A 20,913-nucleotide genomic window follows, 5' to 3' on the forward strand; every position below is an offset into this window, starting at 1 on the left:
TAACTATAGGCCCTACAGTACAGGATATTTGCTAGCAGAGCATTAGAAAACGTTTATAGTTCTCAGCATTCCTCAAACCATGAAGGTCTGACATTGCCCTAAAATGGATCCCTTTCACCAAGAAAAGCTTTCACAAAGATTGTGCAACATCCCAGATTTATGTTACTTCCCAAGTACCCAGCGATGTGTGGTCTTCCCAATATATCATAGCATCTCTCCTATTCCTGTGAAACAGCACTTGGAGTAGGGCTGGAAGGAACAATATCAGAAGGACTTGCAACCTTCACCCTTGTTCTGGAACTCTGATCTAACCTTGTAAACCCTTGGATTTTTAATCGTCATCAGTGAAAATCCTGGCAGCATAGCACAGAGCTTTAAAACTTTGCCTCTGGCGTTAGACTGAGTTCATATCCTGACCTCAGTACTCATTGGGTATATGACTTTAGGCAAGTTACCAGGAACTCCAAGGTTCATTTTCTTTACATGAAAAGAAAAAGGATAATAATACTAATGCTTACGTATTGTTTTCCGGACATTGAATGAGATAATTCATATAAAGCACTCAGAAATACTTTATTACTGTTGACTATTTTGGAGTATTGTTTACTTGATACTAAGCAAAATATTGGTACCTTTCTGTGAGACTGCAAAAGCTGAAATGTATATTTTTAAAAAGAATATATATATATATATATATATATATATATATTTATTTATTTTAGAGAGACTAAGAGAGAGAATGAGTAGTGGGGAGGGACAGAAGGAGAGAGAGGGAGAAGACGACTCCCCACTGAGCAGGGACCCTGACTTGGGGCTCAGTCCCAGGACCCTGAGATCATGACCTGAGCCAGAGGCAGACGCTTAACTAACTGAGCCATCTAGGCACTCCTTAAATGTGTATTTTTTATTTTATTTTTTTTTTAGTTTAACCAGGAGTGCTATAAATGAGTCTTGGAGTTTGGTAATATTTTTATTGCATAAAGGAAAACAAGCACTACATGATTATTCAAAGTTGTCTTATTTTAAGTGGTAGAAAATATTAGATAAAAGTACCCATTTGTTCACAAAGTTCTTTTTTTTTTTAATTTATGAGAGAGAGAGAGAGAGTGAGTATGAACACAATGAGGGTGGGAGGAGCAGAGGGAGAAGGAGAAGCAGACTCCCTGCTGAGCAGAGAGCCTGATGTGAGGCCAGTCCTCTGACCCTGAGATCATGACCTGAAGCTGAAGGTAGATGCTCAACTGACTGAGCCATGCAGGCACCCCTCAGACTTCTTTATAATTAATGATTAATATTAATAATTAATAATATATTATAAAATAGTATAGATACTATTCTAAAACAATGATAATAGGCAACATTTATTGAGAACTTGGCATGTGACTAGTATTGGTCAGGTACCTTATAGGCAAAATTTCACTTAAGAGGTAGGTATTGTATATCTTCATTATTGTATTCCCATTTTTTTTTTTTTTTAAATAAGGAAACTGACTCAAAAAGGCTGGTCAACCCAGCCATGGTCCCATTGCCATTAAGGTACAGTATGGAGACTACCCAGTAGTATGAGAAAATTCAAAGCTCTCTTAATCCCTTTGCTGTAGGACACAGCCCTGTTATGGGGGTGATGGCTAGATGTTCTTGCTGGAGTAGTGGTTTAGATGGAGAAGCAGTGGAAGATAAGTTTAGATAGGTCATTTGGAGATGAGTTGTATAAGATTTTCAATGCAAAGGAACTCTGGAAAGTCTACCTTGACCACTCTTGAAAAAAAATTAATCTGTTCTGTGTTAAGGACATTATCACATGGAACACATGTCTCATCACCTGCTGATTTATTTAAATCAGCCAGATGGTCAGTAAAACACTTGGAATAGTGCCAAGGTCCATAGTGAACACGTCACATATAGTAGCTATTTTCCTTATTATACTGTGGAAGTGTTCTTATCTGACCTCCACTTAATACACTCACCAGGTTAATCAATGCTTTCTATTTCTCTTATAAAACATTTTGATCGCTTCTCATGAAATGCCATGGCTGTGCCAAGGCAGGTCAGCTCTCACCGGGTGTCCTAATGTGTTTTGCTCTTCCTTGAGATAAAATGTGCTTGTTCCAAACCTGTTTTCCAGTTATAGTTATTTCCATCATGTAAGCTGATTATGTAAACCAGTGAAACATGAATGTGGGAAGAAGGAGATACTTCTATATTAGCCTAGTTGAATGCTTTGGGTGTAGTTGGTAAAGGTGAGTTATTAAAAAAAATTAGATCAAGTTTGTTGTGGGCAAGAAAATGTGAAAGATAACAAATACTTATAAAAATCTAGAAATACTCTGTAGTCAGATTTCTTCCTAAGGAGTTTATAATTTTTGCCTAACTTTAAAAACACATTGTATCATGGGAGTCTTTTCTAATACGGAACTTGGGTAAATATAAAATTAACCTGAACCTCCTATAAGAAGAAAAAGACAAGGTAATTTGGTATGCAGTTTGCATAATAAGTATAAGAATGTATAGGTAGCATTTTTGTTGCTCTTGCTTATTTAAAAATTGCTATGACATATCTCCTTAATATCCTGTGTTTGGTTTACATTTCTGACAATGGGAAATAAGGGATGAAATATTGTGCTTTTATTTATGATGGTGACCTTTTTATAAAGTATCTCAGTCAACTCCTGAAGGGAGATGTATGCCCTGTGGTTGATGCAGAGTCTTCTATTCAATGCAGGATTTCAAATTTAAAAGTTTTCTGGTTTAGAAACTATAAATTATTTATGCAGTATCAAGCTTTTTAAACCCTGTTTATGACAGGTTGGGATTTTGCCAATCTCGACTGAAACAGTCTAAATAATTTATCTTGTGTTCCTTCAATGTACAATACATTCTGAAGCCTAAGAAATGTTAAATAAGTTTTATTTTCTACTCTGCTATGTTGAGGTCAGGAAGGTTAAGCTCTTAGACATTCTTTGAACACTTTTTGGTCCCACATCTTCTCTCAGTGTGCTGGTTTCTTTCTTTTTTTCTTCTTCTTTTTTTTTAACTTTCATATTGTGCTTTTCTTTTATGTGACATTTCCACTTCATTGATCTTCTTTTTAAAAGAATCCTTTAACTCCCATTAATTATCTCTACTGAATTTCTATGCATTGTGATTTTAGTTATAAATAAGAGAATATCTTTGTAAATAAAGAATTCGATTATTTTTAGATCCCAGTATCTTCCAGGAATATGAACAATGAATTAGTCTGATTTGACTACTGAAATGTGTAAGAAAACATCAAAAGAGTTCAAAGTTTAGTTGAACAGCTAAAATTTAGACATTTATTTGATTTTATTTTCAACATATGGACAACAAGATAATGCAGATACAGGGTTTTTTTTTTTCTTTCTTCACTCAACAGTGTTTTTAAGATTTAGTCATGATATGCAAATAGATTCTTTTTTAATTTCACAAGTTATGTAATGATTATACCACAATCTGTTTATACTGTGGTTGGTGGATATTTATGTTGTTTCCAGTTTGTTTGTTTTCTCATCACTAAAACAATGTGCATCTTTATGCAATATTAGTACTCTCAGGTAAACTCATAGAAGTGAAACTGCTGGGCCAGACAGTATATGTATCCCTAATTTTTATTTTAAAAGTATTTTTATTAGGGTATAATTGACATAAAACATTATATTAGTCTCAAGTATACAATGCAGTGATTTAATCTTTGTATATATTGTGAAGTGATCATCACAGCTAACATCTGTCACCGTACACAGTTATGTACTTTTTTTTTCTTATGATGAGAACTTTTATGATCTACTCTCTTAGCAGCTTTCAGATACATGATACAACATTATTAAGTAGTGTATTATGCTAATACATTACATCTCCATGACTTATTTGTTTTATAACTAAGTTTGTACCTTTTGACTCCCTTCACCCATTTCACTAACCCCCACTCCCTGCCTCTGGTAACCACCATTCTGTTCTCTGTATCTGTGAGTTCTGTGTGTGTGTGTGTGTGTGTGTGTGTGTTTCTTTTTAAGATTTTACATGTAACTGAGATCATTTGATATTTGTCTTTCTCTGTCAGACACACTGACTTATTTCACTTAGCATAATGCCTTCAAGATCCATTCATGTTACAAATGGCAAGATTTCATTCTTTTTTTGTGGCTGAATAATATCTCTCTCACACACACACCACACCACACCACACACACACACACACACACACACACACACACACACACGAGCCCACAGATTCTTGGCCCATTCATCTGTTGGTGGACACTTAGGTTGTTTCCATGTCTTGACTGTTATAAATAATCCTGCAGTGAACATGCATTTATCTTTTTGAGTTAGTGTTTTTATATTCTTCAGATAAATAACCAGAAGTGGAATTGCTTGATCATATGATAGTTCAAATTTTAATTTTTGTGGAGCCTCCATACCATTTTGTATAGTGGTTGCACTGATTCCAGAGACTTTTGGGATCGAGGGAAATGTAATTTGCCACCCAAATGGAATATGAGATTGTATAAGTTTTTGGAGTTGCTCAAGCTCCCTTGCTTGTATAACGGAGAAGCCTATCTGCAAACAGACCAGGAAATAGTTGGAAATATGCCAGGTTCTAGATGACAGCAATTTGAGCTTATGCATCAAGATAAACCTACTATTCCTTGAAATTCCAATTTCATTGTCATTAAATTCTTTTTTGCTTAGGCCATTTTGAATTACATTTTCTCTTAGTTATAAGGGAAAAGTTCTAATTTATGAAAGTTACACACAAAGAATAATAAGCCAACTTACATATTGTAGTATGAAGCTGGATTCAATATAATGACAAAAATGCTTTTATTTATGGATAATTGATTAATACATATGAAACTTTACATCCACTGCCAAACCCAAAGCAATTTTGATTACACACACCTACCTGTTTACTAAATGGGAATGAGTTCGAACTGTGTATTATATTCATTTTAATACTGTTGTTTAAAATATCCTTTTTAAAAAATAAGCCAGTTTTGTGTGACTGGGTTTTAGTATTTCACTTAAAATTGTATTTATTGCTTCCCAATTTAATTTTTATGAGAGATTGGAGCCCTTTGGAAAATTGATGACTATTATGCACTCAATACGGAGAAAAATGCTTATAAACACAAAATGCTGTATCAGGAGTGTGTGGATTTTCTGAAGTCTATACATAGACTTTTGATTAATGGCCCCAGCCACAGGGTCAGAAAATGAGCCATTGAAATTTTTTATTTTGGGGATTTTTTTGAACTTCTATATTGATCTTCTATGTGATCAAATTTTAGACATGTCTTAGGGTTGCTTGAGAATAATGTATTCTTTATATGCTTTCTTTATATAGGATATTGTATTCTAAATCATTCAATCTTTTAATAGGATTCAAGTTAAAAATTTGTAAATATCTTATTTTTTGTATTCATAATATCTATATATTTTGGTGATATTCAGTAATAATGATTCACAACATGTATGTATTTCTTAATTGATGTATTTTCTCTAAAAAATAGACCATTGCAATGCTTTGGGTTTTTAATTACATAATAATAATAATTCAAAAACCTATTTATTTTTGTTTCTATTTGCCCAATAATTTTTTCACTATTTTATTTTGGGCAGTTCTCTGTCATGTCATTTTAGATGTTTCTTGTTGCCACATGTAGTTGAAATCTGTTTTGAACTTAATGAGAGCATTTTCTTTTTACCTGAGGGATTAACTCTTTTATTTGGTATGAACAATACACTGATGCTGTCATCTCATTTTTATGTTCCTTTTGGCTTTATTATCTCAGTTATAAAGACTATGATTTTTTTGGCTTTATCTTCTGTAGTAAGAATACTGTTTTTAAAAACTTTATGAATTATTTTGGTGTAACAAACTACCTGAAAATTAAGTGGCTTAAAACAGCATTTATTTAACTCAGATTCTGTGGGTCAGCAATCCAGAGTGAATTTTGATGGCTCTCTTTGACTTTATGCATTCACAATGTGGTTCTTCTGAAGATTTTCAGGGAGTCAGCTGTTGTGATAAAAGAAGCATCAGGGCCACAATGTTATTAAGCAGGCTTGTATTCAAGGTGATATGGCAAGATTAAAAAAAAGAAAGGACATCTAGAGGGTGGGACCAAGAGTCATCAAGAAAAATTTATCGGGAAGCTACTTCCAGGGATCAAAACTGAGACTTAATCAAGGACATTTTCTACCTCTGAGTAGGATATCCTAGAAACAGTTGCTGGGCTGGATTTCAGAATTTGTATGGACTATAACTGTTATATATCCTTGATCCTCTCTCTCTCTTTTTTTGGACAGAGAGAGAGAGATGGTAAGTAGGCAGAGAGGCAGGCAGAGAGAGAGGGGGAAGCGGGCTCCCTGCTGAGCAGAGAGCTCGATGTGGGGCTTGATCCCAGGACCCTGAGATCATGACCTGAGCCAAAGGCAGAGGCTCAACCCACTGAGCCACCCAGGCGCCCCTCTCTCTCTCTTTTTTTAATGGAAGTGTCTGTTGTGGTTATCCTGTTCTGTTTTGATGTTGTAGGTTGTTGTATAGGGGATAGATAAACTTGTCTTTTTAGATCAGAGGTCTCTAGGTCAAGAAGAACTCCATGCAGACAGATGTAGATCTTAAAATTCTGAACTTTGAGCATAATGCAGTGATTAGGTTAGGCTTTGGGTTGTATGGGGTGAGGGCAACTGAGTATATTTTGCTTGTTGGATGGATGTGAATAATTGAGGCCAGACATAAGGTGTGCTATATTGTTTGCAGAATTGGCCACAATTATTTCCCTTTTGTCTTCGTGGCCCTTTGCAACGCAATTTTGAGAATTTCAAAAGTTAGAGTCAGTTTTTCTATCCCTCAAGTCTGGGCTGGCTTTGTAATTTGCTTTGACCAACAAAATGCAAAGTGTAATCATGTTTTGGGCCTGGACCTGAGGAGGTCTTGCATGTTTCTTAAAAACTTCCTCCTATTGCTATGTGAGAAAGTGTAGCCTAGCATACTGGAACATGGGTGACAACATGAAGCAACTATGGGCTGTCCCAGCAGAAACCATCCTAAACTTATTAGTTCCCAGGCCACTTGACAGCTGATCACAGATGGATTAATGATGCTAGCTGAGAAGAGAACAACCGACTGCCAGAACACAATCTAAATTGCTTACCCACAGAATCATGAGCTAAATGTTGTTTTAGTTCAGTGAGCTTTAGAGTGGTTTGTCATACAGTAAAAGTTAACTGATAAATTCTTTGAGTGGTTCTCTTTCACTTTTTCAAAGATGTTTTAGAATACAATGTGTTCATCAAATTCAGTAAAAATGAAATTACTTTTGAAACTTGCTATGAATGAACAATGAAGAATTCACACACATTTACTTTTTAGTATCAGTTGAATATTAGCATATTATTGTTTAGATTTTACTCCACTTATTTAATCAATAAAAATGTTTCCCCACAAACCTTTTGTATCCCATTTTTCTTATTATTGAATAAATATTTTTATTGATTATTTAATTGGGTAAATTTATCTTTGCATATTTATTATTATTTATTTATTTATTTAAAGATTTTATTTATTTGGCCCAGAGAAAGAGATAGAAAATGAGAGAGGGAATACAAGCAGGGGGAGTAGGAGAAGGAGAAGCAGGCTTCCTGGCAAGCAGGGAGCCAGATGCGGAGCTCAGTCCCAGCCCTGGGATCATGACCTGAGCCGAAGGCAGCCATTTAACTGACTGAGCCATCCAGGTGCCCCTATCTCTTCATATTTTTTAAAGCTGGGAGTTAATGGGTTGTTTATTTTCATAGCCCCTTTATGTCTTGTGGTGCCTACCAGGAGCTTATGCTCACGCACAACCTTTAACATAGCCACTTTTTCTTCAAAACTCTATAGACATTACTTCAGTCTTCTAGTGACCAGTGTCTGAGAGGAGAATGAGTTTTATTCATTTTTAAAATTTGATTCTATGTATTCTTCCTGAATATTTATAAGCTTTCCCCCCCTTCATCCCTGAAATGATTTTTCCTGGTGATTTCTAAGCATGGGTCTTTCTTCATCAGTGTTGTATACAACATCCTGAGCTTTTTTGAACTACAGGCTCAGATCTTTTTCATTGTTCAGGAAAATGTTTTTCCCTTCATTGAGTATTGCTTTGACTCCATTTGTTCTCATTTGTCCTTGAAAATACCTATTTTTTAAGGGGTTTTTTTTTTTTTTGGTCTATTATCTTTGCTTTAATAACTTTCTTATTTTTGCACATATTTTTCTCATTCTTGGATGGCTTTTTTGATTTTTCTTCTTTTTTTTTAAGATTTTATTTATTTGATAGACAGAGAGATCACAAGCAGGCAGAGAGGCAGGCAGAGAGAGAGGGAGGAAGCAGGCTCCCCGCTGAGCAGAGAGCAGAGATCAATGCTGGGCTCGATCCCAGGACCCTGAGACCATGACCTGAGCTGAAGGCAGAGGCTTCAACCCACTGAGCCACCCAGGTGCCCCTTGATTTTTCATCTTAATCAATAATCCCATTTTTAGTATAGTTCATAGTCAAGGAGTCAGGAGTCAAGGCTTGACTTAGCTATGTTCTATCTCAGAGTTCTCATAAGGGTGAAATCCAGGTGTCAGCTTGAGCTGCATTCTCATCTGGACTTTCAACCAAAGAAAGATCTACTTCCAAGATTACTTGCATGGTTGTTTGGTAGGGTTCAGTCCCTCAAAGTTTGGGTGCCCCACTCAGTTCCATGGCATGAGGGAACCACAACATGATAGCTGTCTTCTCTCAGAGAAAATGAAAAAGAGATAGCTTGAGTCCCCTAGATGGAGCTGAAGTCTCTTTATAACCTAATAAATGACCTTTTATCACTTTTCTTATATTCTGATTGTTTAAAGTGAGTCATTACGTCCAGTCTACACTCAAGTGGATGGAATTACACAGAGGATTATGATACCAAGAGGCAGGGATCATTGGGGACTGTCTTGGGGGCTACCTGTCATAGAAATTTTGCTTAGCCACACAGTATTACCCCCTCCATCTTCTCTGCCTCCCATATTTAGTCAGATATAATCTTATTTCTAGGGTTTCTGTTGGTTACTATTGTAGTCTGTTATATTGAAATAATTTCTCTTTCCTCTGTGCTATTTAATGAGAAGACAGCTGGGTTCTAGCACTTACATTGGGTCTCTTCTTCTGTCTTCACATCTCTAACTGTCAGTGTTAAATTATAGTATAAACATTGTCAAGGTTCATAGGATTTATGCTCTATTCTAGAATTAAAATGATATTTCTATTACTTGTCAGTGGGAGGATTTTGTGAAATAAAAATCAATAAATAGAGATTATCATACCACAAACATGTAATATTATTCACTCAAGAAACTACTTTGGGAAATTGTATTATTTCTTAAATAATTTTTATTCTTCTATCTTCTCCCCTCCCCCCATCTCTTCTCCCCTCCTGTTCCCCTCCCCTCCTCCCTACTTCTCTTCTCTTCACCTCTCCTCTCCTCTCTTCTTTCTTTATTCTCTTATTTCTCTCTCTTTCTGACTCCTATTCTTTGGATGTTGGACCTCCTGGGACTTGTTTATAAACATCTCCTATCATTTTTCTCTTATTTTCTACCATTTGGATTTTGTTTTGTTTTTCCTCTTTATTGTGGGAAATTTTCTAAACCTTATCTCTCAATCTCTGTCATGTATTTTAGCAATCTGCATTTTCATTTCTGAGATTTCTTACATACTCCATGTACTTACCTTTGATATAAATATATAAAATAAATAGTTGTAAAATACAAGCCTACTAAACTCCTATAATTTATTCAATTTAATCAAATAGTGAAAAAGACACAGAAAAAAATGTGTACATTTTATGTCATGTCCTTTTATATACTTGAATAATTCCACCAATATTTAAAATGTAAAGCCCACTTTTATGTCCTAAAGGAGCGATTTGGAGGTTCAGAGCTTTTGCCTCTTTGCTTTTCTTTGCAAATTCACTCTGGCTGGAATTATCACCTCCATTCTAATAACTACCAAATGAACCTATAACTTTGCCTTTATCTTTTAGGCTGGCTCTAGTTTTGCATTCCATCAACCTACAGCATATTTTCTACTGCCTGTCTTGTTACTTAAAATTGACATGCCCCCAAGCAAGACTCATCATCTTGGCGCCACCATTCTTCCTGTCATATCAGCTCAAAACCTTATGAAGTCAGTATGATTTTCAAAGAGTAAAAATTCAGATGTGTAAAATATAACATTCTTTATTTTCCTATAATGAAAATGTAATTATATTTCCATCTCATGCATTATTCCTTCTCATAGTAACAAAGCAACCCAAACACTTCTAGGAAAACTCAGTCACTTTAATGATTTCTTAATTGTTAAACTCAATCAAATTCAGTGATCTCCCAGTCATGTATATTCAGTATTTATGTTATATACTTATATACATATTTATATTATACTTTTACTTTTTATTTGGTATTTCCTACTCTTTCCCTTCACTGCAGAGGATGCATTATTGGTGGGAGGCATCTGTATCTCAGTCTTGATCTGCCCCAAACTGTAATTGGCTGAGATTTTTAATCCTCTTGACATCAGCTTTGATTATCAATATCAGTTCTTTCTTTTGCTGTGATGTTTCTGGGGGTATGACACAGTGTGTGAACTGAGGGTCCAATGTCACTTTCTGCTGCCATATTTTTTTATCACCATATCTGACACTGCTTTGGGCCACCAACACAAATAACTTCAATTTCTTGAGAACCCCTCTGTAGGGCTGTAGAGATATAGGAACATCATCAAAAGCTGTGTGACTGAGATATCACAAACCTTTATGTATCATGGGGGGCAAAAAGGAGGGTACCCTTCCACTCTATCCTTGGGTCCCTCAGAATAAAGAAGGGTTGTACATCTTTCTACTCTTTTTGACCCACAAGAACTGAGGAATATGGAAGAGGCAGAGAAATGGGTATGGACAGTGTCTCAAGTCTGTACTCTGAGTGCCTAAGCCCTCTTCTTCCCACCTGATTTTCTTCTTCTTTTCCATGGAGAGTACACATGGAGGGAGGGCAGAAAAAAAATTTCTTAATTTTCCTTGAGAATCTTTGGTGTTATAGTCACAATGCAATTATTATGATTATTCATTTATTATTTAAAGGAAAGGATTTGGTGTCTTTTTTCTCTTATACTATGTTGACATCTTAAATAGAACAAAACCTGCCTCATGCCCCCCAAACCATTTTAAAGTGGGCTGGGGGTTAATATATACGTGGAAAAAACACATCAGTTTCTACTTCCCATTCCCTATTAAATTTGGATTTATCTTTAATTCCTTCATCTTTTTGGCTTCTATATCCAAGATCCAAGACCTCTCTTTTCTTTAAAATACACTTCCTTATTTGTGCCTTCCTTTCAATTCTGACAGCTCTTGCCCTAGTGAAGACCCTATCAAATACCAGGATTACTGAAACGGCCTCTCAGCAGACCTCAATGACTCAAGTCTCTTGCAATTTGAATCTGTCTTTTGTATTGTTGCTGGAATGGTTTTCTTTAAACACCACTTTTATCACTTCATCCTTTATTAAAAAACCTATAGTGGTTACCCACTAGGTCAAGTTCAAAATATTTTACTTGGCATCTGGACCAACTGTAATAGGGATTCACTTTATCTGTGAAACCTTGTTTTCCCTAGTCTTGCCAAGAACTTTTCAAGTTGGTTTCCTTATTTTCCTTCATTAGTCATCCTAATTTTTATCTTTTAACTTACACTGCATCTCTTTCCAGTAGTGTCAGCCCATTTTTATTTCTTGCTTCCTCAATTTTAACCATCGTTCAAGCCTCCCTGCTTTCCTGATGTCTCTTCCCCAATTCGAAACATTTCACACTGCTCTCTCCTGCTGTGGTTCCCAGACTTTCCTGAAGATTAGAATCACCTGGAGGTGGGAGTGTTTTTCAGAATTCCGATGCCCAGGTAACACCCCATACCAAATAAACCAGAATGCCTTGGTGTCAGGACCCAGCCCTCAGTGCATTTTATTTTTTAAAGATTTTATTTATTTATTTGACAGAGATCACAAGCAGGCAGAGAGGCAGGCAGAGAGAGAGGAAGGGAAGCAGGCTCCCCGCTGAGCTCCATCCCAGGACCCTGGGATCATAATCTGAGCTGAAGGCAGAGGCTTTAACCCACTGAGCCACCCAGGTGCCTCTCTCAGTGTATTTTAGATCCCCAAGTGATTTCAGTGTGCAGAAGAGTTTTGGGAATGACTGCTTTTTGGTTTGCTATAATGTGTGTCAGCTGCACCTTAACTTAGTACTTGGCTATATTTGATCTTTGGCCTTCAGTTGTTAATATTATCATCTGTTATTATTACTGTTCTTATTATCTGTTATTCACATAGGATGTAATATGCCAGTGGAAAGCAAACACATTTTATGCTGATTAAAGAATAGACTCTTGGTGCTCTACGCAGATCCTCTTGTCTATCTCTCACCTATATTTTGGCTCCTCCTGCAGCCTTGGCATGGATTTAATTCCTGTGGCTGGCACCTGGACTTCTTTGCCAGGCCAACCTCAGGCTCCTTATCTCATTAGTCATGTGCTTGGGAATAAAGGAAGCCCAACTCCTTTGCTTTGTTTGGATAAATGTCAGAGTTTCCTGCAGGATTAAGGGTACCCTCCATGGGACTTAGTCTGAAACACATCCTTGCATGGCTTCTCGCTGTTCTGCTTCCCCTTCTCCCTTACTGATTTCTCTTGGGAGCTCCTTCTTAATAAATCACTTGCTCGTGAATCTTCATCTCAGAGTCTGCCTCTTGGGAACCCAACCTAAGATACTTACCTTTCATTCAAAGCAGAGCGCTGGGCACATATAAAATTCAATGAAGATTTATTAGAACGGGGATTTTTGATACATGAAATAGAAACACAGTTTAATAAAACCTTAGCTGAAGGTACTGAAATATATTCGGGGGTTCTCTATAGAATTACATATACTTTCTTGAATGTAATTTAAAAAATCTTGGACATACTGAAATCTCACTTGAGGTAGGAAATATGGCCCAGGAAAAATCTTATTAAAAATATTTATAAAAATAGCTGACAAGGAGTTTGGGACCAAGCACTGTAGTATCAAGGCAACTGTATGTTATTTTTTAAACACAGAATGGAAGGCTCTGCATTTGGTAGCATATGACACATGTTGAGAGGGACTTTTTCCTTTTGACTTGGGCCTGAGAATTTGCATTTCTAACAAGTTCCCAGTTTGGCTTCTTAATATTGGAGTCAGAGGAGAAGGGTCAGACGAGACCCCTGTGCATCACCAGTTTCACTAGCTTAGACTAGGTAAAATTTTATATATTTTTTAATCATGGAGATAATCAAACATTGATGGAACCTGCCTGAGATGTTCAGAGGCAGGAAAGCAGCCGTCAACTAATCACATTTAGAGCGATGTTTAGAAAAAATAAAATTGCATCTTGTTAATGTTTAACTGAATGTTCGGCGAATAGTTACCCTTAAACTATCAGCTCACCTAGGACAGAATTCTAGTCCAGTGTAGCAGACTTTTAACATCTTGAATTTAAATTTTTTTTCCTTTTTAATCTTTACTCAGGGCTAGAAGCAGTGATTTAGTATCTCTCTTTTCCTTCTTACTGTGTCTCTTCCTGGGGTCCATAATAGAGAATCGAGAATTCATTTTATTGAACTGTTTAATCAGGTATGTGGTTATGTGAATCATTACATGAATTATATATATAAACATACATGTATAGAACCATATGAATTTTACAAGTTATGCAGAACTTGAGCTTCTTTTTCTTATTTTCACAATTATTTATAAGTTATTATGAGGAAGTTTCAGGCATTAGCATATTAAGACAACACATGAGCACAATGTTTGATATAATTTCCCCATTTTCAGTACCTATTCCTGCTTGTGTATTCTGGAAAAGTTAGTTGTACTCATTTCTCTGTGTTTGTAGGTTTCTTAGCTAATAGCTTTGCTCTGTTTTCATAGAACACATTATGCATGATTGCAAAAATGTCTTTCACATAGTCTCGATTTACTGTTTTTTGTTTACTTGCCCTTGCGGATTGTATCACAATTAGTAGATGGTGAGGCCCTCTTCCTGTCAAAAAGTAAATCACTACCATTTTAGGTCGTTTGGTGTAAAACAAGATTCCACTAGATGGCGATATTGGAATGCAAACCAATATATCTTTAGTTGCTATGTCTCTATAAAACCATCAGTTTGAAATCTATTGTAGCTTGTCATTTTGGATTGCGAATCAGGTCTGTTCCCTGCTAAACTCAATGGACCGGGATGATCTGAGATTTGGGTAAGAGACCACGCATTCCCAGAGGCCCCTAGAGGTTATAGGTCAAACAATGAAGAAGTCTTTTTTGGCCCAATCTTTGTCTAGGCCACTTCTTTGCTGGTATTTTTGGTTCCTTTATGTTAGTCCACTGATATCTACAAACAATCCCAAAGTGACGTCATCTTTTGACCCCGGCTGCTGCCCCAGTCTATGGATATTTCACCCAGTCTTGTCTCAGCTGGGTTTATTAGATCAGGAAATGTTAACAGTTAACTAATTTTTTACAGTTTGTCAAGTGTCCTCAAAGGTGAAGTCATTGGACCAGCAACTCACCTGGGAATGTGTTAGGAATGCAAATTCTTTGGGAACTGCTGTATTAAATCTTTCTAGGTAAAAAAAAATCTCAGACCCATTTGAGCTAACCTGTCTCCTGAAAGTCCTTTAAAATGAACTTTGAAGACAGACCTGTGGATGAAAAATGTTTAAAGATGTGTGTTCCACTGTATCTACAGAGAGTGCTAGCTCTCCCCTCCCTTCAGGTTCTGCCTGTCACCGAAAAGCACCCCCAGAACCACAGAGGGGGAATATTTAAGCTTGTGTGTCTAGTATGCAAATGAAGTGGAGGGCAATGATTGTCATTCATATTTCTTTTTGGAGAAAGAAGCGTGAGATGGTCAGGAAGACCGCCAGATGGCAGCCTTGTTCCTGCGCTGTCTGCATTTCTGAAAGGATCTTTACCATAGTCAAAGAAAGGCGATCCGGTGGCAATGGTCCTTTATTGGCTGAGCTGTTTGTGTCTTCCTCTACTGCGGCATGAGTCAGGAGAGAGAGAATGTGACACAGAGAGAGAGAGAGAAGGAGGGAGGAATTGATTAGTGGGTCAGAGAGCTACCATATAAAACTGCTTCCACTATTGTTCCTGTTTCACTGAGTAAACACGGGATGCTAGGAAGATTCAGCATCCTGAGGCTGGGGCTCCATCTGTCAGGCTCCATCAGTCAGCTCAAACAGGTGCCAGGATAGCTCTGTCTTCGGTTCTTGGATGAATGCTGAGTACCTGCACTTGCAAATCCCCGGGGAGCTCTCCAGTCTCCTAATGTCCAGGCTGCCTCCAGGCCAGTGGCAGCAGAACCTCAGGGACAGCTCCAGCACATCTGACAGTGTTATACCTTACCGGGTGATTTGACTGTGTATCTGGGACTGGGAACCACCTTACTGAAGAGGCTGAGGTTCAATTTGTGGCAAAGTTGTTTCAGTGGATAAACCTCGTGGTTGCCTCATACCCCGGTGTAAACTTCGACACTGGAGTTTGTTGACTTGGCCAGTTTTGATATTCAAGAAAGAGATTCTGTTGTACAAGAGAAAGGCATCACTCCCCTTCTTCAGCCTCCTTCACCTTTTCCCCTTCCTCTCTCTCCTTTTTTCTTTCTGACTTTCTTTTCTCCCTCCCCCCCTTCCTTCCTTCCTTTCTTCCTTGGTATAAAGACTGAAAATCCAGAATTGTGGCCACAAATTGGGGCTACTTTAAAGGAAAATTTTGACTAAAAACATATAATCAATGTTAAAGCATTATAAACCACATTTTTTTTTTTTTTTTTTGCCTTTGGCCACACTTTCTTAGATGCCCCCAGGCCATAACCCCTACTTTAAAAGATATGATAGTAAAAAGGAAATTACATCATGCTTGATGAAAGGCTGTTATTCTCATCTCATTACCTCGTCCACTTATTAGAATGAAAACATTTATAATAATGGGTGTTAAAATTCTGTAGAACTACTTGTTGGAGTTCAAAATTGTTCCCTAATACCAAACTCCTTTTGTACTGAACCATGTGAGTTTCATGAAACTGTACATGCGAATACTTTCTTCCCTGTCTAATCTGGAAAATTCTACACATTTCCATGTGAAATTCTTAATAATAGGTCATGAAATCTGGAGGAAACATAGTTGAGGCATGTGAAATATGAGATATGGTTCAACTTTATATAAATCAGGCTAAGTTTTGTTCTTTGTTATCTAAAAGCCATCTCTAGAAATCCCAGTGTTAGTGATACAATATTAATCCTCTAGACCATCCTCTTTTGAAATCTGCATGTTACTAGAAGAAATAATTTGTTAAGTCCTTACTTGGCAAAAGTTTATCAAGTTGTTCTCTGTGAGAAGAGACTGGGTAAAAAAAAAAAACATTGGGAAAATTAGGCAAAGAGAGCCAATGAGAAAAGAACAGACTGGGAAAAAAGAGAAGTAAATTAAAGAATGGGGACTAGAGGGAGTTTTATTTTCCGTTTTGACTTATGGATAATTCAGGGCCAAAACTTTGGAAATTTGGAAGTAGCTCATTTGTAGAACTGATGCTCTGACTTTTTCTAAGTCTCTTTTTCTAAGAGACTGTTCCCAAGTGATACTTCATTCGTTTTGGGTGCTTTAGAGAACAAAAATGCTGTAGACTTTATAGTAAGGTGTCTTGCATTCCAGACAGGTTTTCTGGATTCTAGAGACTCTCACTTTACTATAGGCATGTCCAAGGCAGTGAGACCTAGTCATAATTTTAGTATTTTCCTGTGTTTGAACCAACATTAGTCAGAAAGTGATGAACTTTTGAAATCATGATTTAGATTCAGCGTCCATTTAAAATTAACATGCACGGACTCCCTAACCAATGTGAAACACTTCTGTTTGTGAGGGATTGGCTAAGGATCAAGAGACCTCCATGGTATGGAAACTAATTTGCTGTTTAATTGGTAAACCTTGATTCCTATGGCACTATAAAAATTCTAGGCATCAGCGCTTGTCTGTCTAAAGACATACACATATTCAATTAGTGGGAAGCCAGATCATGTTTCAATAGCTGCTTTTATTTTCTGTTGTTGATATGTTAAAATAGTTAAACACTTGCATTCATCTCATCCTATTAAAGGGACTCCATCAGGGAACAGGGAGGTAACATGTTTGGTGACAGCAGGCTTAGTCACCCTGCTGTGAGAACGAGATGAATAATGTTTTTTAATCTTACGTCTATTGACGTTCTCCTTTTAAAATGTATACACCATTACTGAAAGGAGGTATGGCAGACTATATTTTGTTAACAGTTTATCTTTTTCATATCTTCATTATTAAATCAAATGGTATATTTACTTACATGGTTCTACATAAAATGAAATTGCTGCATGACTTTTCTTATTGTTTATCATTCCCATCTTGAAAGATCTAGTCACACATTCTTGAAATTCTGTAAATGCTTTCAGTCTTCATACTGGTACTTTTCATTTTTCTTTCTTGGCTATTTGGTTGCCAGATCCTCTCCCATTTTAAGCATTATCTTGCTTATGTTATGTGATTTACCTGCTATTTGTCAAAACAATTTTTAGGATGACATTTTCTAGTTTCCCATTAGAGCACAGCATGAAGAAAAATTGGATATAGACGATCATATTGGTGAATATTTTCATTAGACAAAGCCATTTTGTGAAAATTCAAAATTCTAATAAAAGCAATTTGAGAAAATCTATCACTTCATGAATTTAAGAAGAACCAGTATTATCCTAAGATAATACTTTGTGGGAAGCATGGTATTTCCTTCAAAAGACTGTAGCTAAAATGTAATTTCTTTTATATCCATACCGATTTCTTGTAGATCTTTTCCTTATGGATCATGATTAACTGTATGGCTCATACAAGTCAGAATTATTTCATTCTAGGATTATTCCACAATTAGCCTTGAGTCTGGTGTAGTGTTTGATAATCTGTAGTGTCACAAGAGCATTCTTACTAAGTAGTAGCTTACTCAAGAAATTAATTTGCTCTCACTGTTTCCCTAGTAGAAAAAAAAATATTTGGCCGCCCTGGTTATAACTACCCTAAATACCAGTGAATGACTCATTGATTCAGATAGACATTTCCCCCACTTCAAAATCTCTGAAATTGGGATATATCTTATAGTCAAAGGTATTATACAATTATAACTGGCAATATTTTATTCCTTCTTAATGACACAGAATAATTATGCATTATGTAATCGATGGCATCATAGATTTAAATGACATATAACTAAATTAAATGTGGAATTAACAGTGATTTAACAGTTTTATATTTCCAAGGGGATTTAAGAACAGTTTTTGCTTTTATAATTAATTGTTCAGTCAAGATTCTTACACCAGTTTTATACACCAAAAGCCCAAAATATCCTGAGTGTGAGGAAATAGAGGACAATATATAGTGGAAATTCATCATAATTTAGAACCAATCTAGGCATGTTGCTAAGGATATTGACTACTTCCAGCTCTCACCTAATTTGTTTTGAACAAGATTTTCAAGTAATTGCTGTTAGTTGAATTTTTTTTTAATTTTATAGCATGAGATTATAATTTGGTATTCTATTCTAGATCTTTTATAAAAATCATAATACATTAAAATTGATTATGAAAATAAATGAAGGAATCTATCATAGATGTGTAGGCTTTTACAGGTATGAATTAGGTATTAAAAATCATTTGGTAAGTGACTATGAGCTAGTTAATATAGGGCTAAAATGGTGACAGAAACATGATTCTCTCCCTCTCTGTCTCTGTATATATTCCATTAGAAGGTGTGTTTTCTGCAAGGGTAGACTGCCTGAAGCTTTGGCAGATGAAATCTGGAAAAGAGTCTTCCTTTGCTGGTAAATTTCTATGTAGCATGCATAGACATTCATCATTGTTCTAAAACCCTTTAAAGTGCTTTCAAGATAAGGATCCTTTCTTCTTAGAGGTTTTTTTTTTTTTTTCTTTCCTTGTAGGTAGAGTGTTTATTGGATGCCTGTGAAAATCTTTTATGATAATTGCTCAAGGAGCATTTCTAGCATGGCTTCTCTTGTGATCCCTTCCTCTTCCATCCCAGTGAGAAATTAAACTCTAATTTTTTCTAATTTCTGTTAGCTTCTTATGTGCAGCTTTTATGTGCAAAGGCCAGGGTAGTTACTATATTGATTGATCAATTTGTTTAATAATACTGAATGCGTCCTATGTGTTAGACACTCTCTTTGGCAATGAGGATACAGCAAAGAACAGAAGAGGTAAACATCTCTGTATAGACTTTACCTTCTAGTAAGGTGAGGTCAATCCTAAACTTTGTAAGTATGTGTATAATATGTTAGAGATTGTAAGTTCTGTGCAGGAAATAAAACAGAATAAGGGGGATGGGAGGTACAGGGTGAGAAGTGTTCCAGTTGTAAATAAGGTGAGTGGGGTAGATCTCATCAAGAGAGTCACCTTTGGGCAAAGACAGGAACACAGGAATGGAGTAAAAATAGTGTTCTAGGATAAGGGAACAGTGCTCAAGAGAAGAGTGGGAGGGGTCCGGGAAGTGAGGGAAGCCAGGTTTTTTTCTTTTCTTTTCTTCTTCTTTTTTTTTTAATTAACATATAATGTAAAGGATACAGGTCTGTGAATCCCCAGGCTTACACATTTCACAGCATTCACCATAGCATATACCGTCCCCAATGTGAGGGAGGCCAGGTTTTGCATGGACATTGGATTTTACCTTAAGGGAAATGGGGGAGTCGCTGTAGGGTTTTCGCTGCAGAATGGCACGATCCACTGTCCTTTGAAAAAGTGTCATTGTGGCTGATCATATGAGATTTTATTATCACTTCAGCAGTCTTATTTATGATGATGAAAGCTGCATAAGTGGAGAGGTCATAAGTTAGGTCAGCATTTCTGAGTGAAGCACATACAGAGCATTGTAGGGTGAATTGTGTCTGGGACACAAAATATTCCTACCAACCAACATCCAACCTGTTTCAGCAAATGTATTAAGGTCCTGAAGGAGAGTGACTGTAAGTTCTGTTTTTATTGCAGCCTCACACATTGTGCTTATGTGTGTTCAGTGACACGCCATATCTAGCTCTTTGCAGATTGACTCTGGATGTAAAAAGCCGAGTCCCACATGGCCAGTGGCATACATGTCAAGGCCAAGTCTTCATAGTCCAGATATGATTGGTAAATGACTCAACAAAATTATTCAACCCCTATATTGGATCTTATTCTCAGTGCTGGGAATATAAGAGTAAGTAATGAATGGTTTCTTCCTCAATGAGCTCATGTCCTGGGGAAGATCTTAGAGCATTGTGTGTTGGGATTTTTGCTGTTTTTAGCAAACAGGAAGCAGAAATACAATTAATTCTGTTCCATTCAGTTTTCTTCTGTCAGACTATTCTCTCTTGGCTTCTGTTTTATAATTTTAAAAAAAATTTTAAAAATATTTTTTAATTAGGTACTTAATTTAAGAAAATATACAAATAGAATTTTCCTACAGAATCTTAGGAAATATCTTTGCTATCTTCTCATAAATGTGCTTAGTCAATCTAAATGGTTAACTATGTCAGTAGTAAGGTTAAATTACTTAATATTTATGTGGCCCCTTCTATTGGATGGCTAGACTGTGCAGACTAAAATGGTATTCCTCATTATGCTTCAGTGAAGTCAAATCTACGTTTTGCTATCAAATACGTTACCTGATTTTTTGTAGAGAACACTGACAAGTTAGTTTCTCAAAAATGAAGATGGGAAAAAATTAAGATTATTTGGTAAAATATGAGAAAACTATTT

At 36.3% G+C, this 20,913-nt stretch overlaps 1 pseudogene; it reads right to left on the minus strand.

The window, feature by feature from the left end:
• LOC116597079 overlaps window positions 1-19,924 on the minus strand; it is an 88,850-nt pseudogene extending 68,926 nt beyond the window's left edge.
• Between the last annotated feature and the right edge of the window lie 989 nt (window positions 19,925-20,913).

The sequence above is a fragment of the Mustela erminea genome, chromosome 8, assembly GCF_009829155.1.
Source record: "Mustela erminea isolate mMusErm1 chromosome 8, mMusErm1.Pri, whole genome shotgun sequence".
NCBI lineage: Eukaryota > Metazoa > Chordata > Mammalia > Carnivora > Mustelidae > Mustela > Mustela erminea.